We start from the raw sequence: 4350 nt of genomic DNA, 5'->3' as shown, positions 1-4350 counted from the left end.
TGCGAGTGCTCGCAAGACACCAAGAGATCGATCGTGCAACAACAAGAAAAAACTGTTGCAGGCGGTCGTAAACTGGTCGGACGTCAATTGTGAAAGGGGCTGAACGGTCGCATACATGCGAATGCAACGGTAGTGGAATGTAGTAAGCCGTAATTTCGATCGGTCTTGCAACAGTCTCATATTATCGCACCCAGTCGCAAGACTGGTCTCTGTAGGTCTCCAGCACATGTGCAAGTGTTGTACGACCTCCAGTCGACTAAATGCGACTATACTTAGTTGTGCCACCTCTCGCACCAAGTCGTACATGGTTGAACAACACTCACACGATGATCGCCCGACCGATGGTACGACCTGTTGCGAGTGAATCAATCGTATTTGATCGCGTTTGGATTTTGAACATGTTCAAAGTTCAGATGCGACCAGTCACGATCACCTCCGACCACCTCGAGTTTGTGCGATCGTCTACAACGACTGCGAGTGCTCGCAAGACACCAAGGGATCAATCGTGCAACAACAAGAAAAAACTGTTGCAGGTGGTCGTAAACAGGTCGTACGTCAATTGTGAAAGGGGCTTTACTCGACTGGAGGTCGTACAACACTTGCACATGTGCTAGCGAACTACATGTACAGAGACCACTCTTGCAACTGGGTGCGATAATATATAGGCCATAAGAATGTTGCAAGACCGATCGCAACACGGCTTACAACATTGCACTACCGTTGCATTCGCATTTTTGCGACCGTTCCACTCGCAATCCCTCGTGCAACACTCGCATGTGATCGCACCAGCACAATAAGAGCATATGCGACTTACTCGTGCAACGGGGTTTACTGGTTGTTTTTGTTGTACGACAGCTGTTGCATTTGTGAAAGACTAGGGCGATCTTATGAGATGACTAGCGATTGATGCCTGTTGCAGCCTGTCGCACGACCAAAAGGTCGCAAATAGTTGGACGTCAATTGTGAAATTGTCGTACGTCAATTGCAAACCCGTAAAACATATCGTGTGATTCAAACAAAAAACAAAAGAAATAGTAAGTCTTTCGAAGCAAAACACTTTAATCAATTTCACTACCTGCAAAACATTACGTACATAAGTATAGAAGTCTCAAATCAGATATTTGAATTTGGGAAGCAACTTTGAGTTTCTTTTGTGGATACAAAAACTCCGGTCAGTGGCAATACGGTCAGGCGCATTACACTTTGTCCGACACCACAAATTTGACATTTTTTTACCCTTTCCCACAACTTATATTTGAAAATTATCTTTCAGTATGATGTAAAATGGTGATCTTCAGATTATCCAATTCGATTCATATATTGCATATTTTACTATATAAATCCAAGCCATAATTTAAGATTTATTGATGAAAGTTCCGTTATGAATCAAGGTCAAGCATGCGGGTGAAAGTATGTTTTTCTTGTAATGCACCTTCAGAGGCAACATGGACGTGATCATTTTTATTTTAGTATCCAATAAAACAGAAATAACAATGTGATCATAATCCAAACAATGGAAGCTTAAAGGGCGAAATCCACCCTAGGAATAAATGAATTTTGATAAAAAAAGAAATATCATGCAAGCATAACGCTGAAAATTTCAACAAAATAGGAAACAATTTATCTTAGAATTAAGAAAGTTACGACATATTAAAATTTTCTCGCATTTTTTTATACAAAACTGTAAATAACACAGCGATATCGATGGTGTGACTATTTTATTGTTTGAATATACAATATTCAATTTTGGGCAGATTTTACAATAAGGGAAATTTGTTGAATCACACTTACAATAGTGGCAATTTCATGTGTTTTAGGAGAATCTACTTTGTTTAATATTGCAATATTGAAATGAAATGCGAAAGAAATACGGAGAGATTTTAATGAAATTTTAGCTTCGTTAATTTTCTCTATTCAAATCAACTTTTTGTTGAGGTAGACTTCCCCTTTGAAGATAGACGAGGACATTGTGAGCAAGAAAACCAACATGAAATATGTATTATGGATGGAAAAACATATACTTCAGAAATGTCCTTAAACCAATATATAGATTGAAGGACGCTCGTGCATTGCAAAGAGCGATATTTATTTTTTACCATTACATGAAAGTAGACTAAATTGTAGACTAAAATGTACTAACATATTCATTCGTCATGTTCGTATTCTCTTTGAACAAAACTTTCTTCTTTAAATATGACAGTATGCCAAAGGCTTTCCACACTGGAGTACAGATTGAGAGGAGGGGGGGGGATTGAGGCCATGGGCCCCCCAAAAAATCCCCGCCATGAAAAAAAGGGGAAAACGAAAGAAAGGGAAAGGAAAGGGATCAAATATGATGTGATGTTATTTTCTGAATTTCATGAAAATCTATCACAAAATTGTTTTTGTGTTATAAATGGTTCGGTTTTTTTTACTCACTGGCTCGTAGGTTTTTTATTATAATTTTGCCCCATACACCATGTCTGCCCCCCTAAAAATGGCTTATTACGCTACTACTTTGCTAGACATAGCAAAATTATGCAAACTGGCAATTTTTTGTATCAGTGCCAATTTTTACCAAAAATGCGCCCTAACGAATGTGTTCTATGCCCCTTTCATCTGAAAAGGACCCGTTTCATGTGTGAACAAGTGCCCCCTTGCTTTCTTGTAAGTGCCCTTTTTCGAATCAGTTCCCCCTTTTCCCCAAGAAAAGTGCCCCTTTCGAACGTGTTTTGTGCCCCTTTCACATGAGAAGGACCCGTTTTATGTGTTAACGAGTGTACCTTTGCCTTCTAGGTATCTGTTCTTCATATCAGATAAGTTGTCCTTAAAAAGTACCTTTTTCGTGCCCATGAGAGCCCGATTTAGTTATTTAGCTTTCTGGTTCCTACTGCAAGTGCATCCTTTAATCGCATGATCCCTTTCAAAATATGATTTACCCATTTTGCAACTTCTTTGTCTTATGAAATCTCTAATTAAATGCCCTATTTAATGCCCAGAGGGTCGTGGGTTCAAATCCCAGCCATGGCGTAATTTCCTTCAGCAAGGAATTCATCTACAGTGTACTGCACTCGACCCAGGTGAGGTAAATGGGTACCGGCAGGAAGTAATTCCTCAAAAAGCTGTGTGCACCGAATAGGTAGCCTAGCTTAGCCGGGTAATAATAGCAGGGCCCGCTGGGAGAACAGTTTTCGGAACTGAAGTGGCTACCTTGGGTAAATATACCTATATTATTATTATTATTATTTTGATATTATTACTTACTTTTCATAAACACCCCTTTTCATTTCTAGTTTGTTTTAAAATGTTCAATCTGTTAATGTTTTGATGGCGTCCCTTTTCCTTTGGAACAAGTGTATGATTCTGGAAAAACACATTTTAAATATTTGATGAATTTCACAAATAATTATCTTGAGGAATACGAGGATGTTGTTATTCGAAACAAAACGCTGCGCAGAGGAACACGTAAGCGTGTTCAATGCCCTGGACCATACAGCCATTGCCAACAAAATTGTCGACATGAACATCCAGTGTTTACAATACTTTGGCAAATTCCCATAAAGAAACAGCATAATTGGTAAGAAACAAGAAAATGATATTCTTATTTTTATATGTTACTACTTATGAAGGAAAAAATCTTGTAAGAATAATCTTACGTACTTTAAGTTTCATGAGTCATCTGAGTGGGGTAGACAAGTCATTTTTCTTTGTTTTAAGGGCCCTTAGGTGACCCTTTCCCTGTGCCCCCCCCCCCCCTCCCCCCACTTTCAACTTCGCCCCGCCGCCCCTTCGAGAGTGATCAACAGTGATCATGCTTTCAACTGATGTGGCGCCAGCTAGCGTTAAAGGCCTGGATTTTCCGAGCTCCTTTCGGAAGCGTATTTTTTTTATATGGCAAGAGGAGTCTGCGGTGGTTCAGCCCCCCTTCGGAAACAGTGTTTAAAAACGTAAATATAGCCATCAGATAGTGATGTTTTTTGCATAGTGAGCCCCCCCCCCCCCACTTTCGGCTCAGCCCCCCTTCCAAACGTTCCGTATCATAGCGACATTGGCATGAACTTATTTTCCAAATCGCCCACATGACAAGCTCGGTCAGTTTCTTCGAAGTTATTTTTATGCGTTTTGCCCCCCCCCCCCCAGGAAAAATAATTCTGCATGATGTCGGTCATGCTCCCTAATGGAGGGGAACCACCACCTCTCCCCTTCGCCAATGCCCCCTCCCACTTTCAGAACCGGTTGACGCCCCTGGTATAGTTACATGTACTAATCGTTTATGAAACAGGTTCAGTAATAATTTTTATGTCGCGTCGGGAAATCGATTTTTTATGTTCCAATATACATGATATATATAGGCCTCCTTATTTACGAGGA

Source organism: Lytechinus pictus, chromosome 18 (assembly GCF_037042905.1).
Source record: "Lytechinus pictus isolate F3 Inbred chromosome 18, Lp3.0, whole genome shotgun sequence".
NCBI lineage: Eukaryota > Metazoa > Echinodermata > Echinoidea > Temnopleuroida > Toxopneustidae > Lytechinus > Lytechinus pictus.
The sequence above is the reverse complement of the archived record's forward strand: the minus strand, read 5'-3'. Positions refer to the sequence as shown.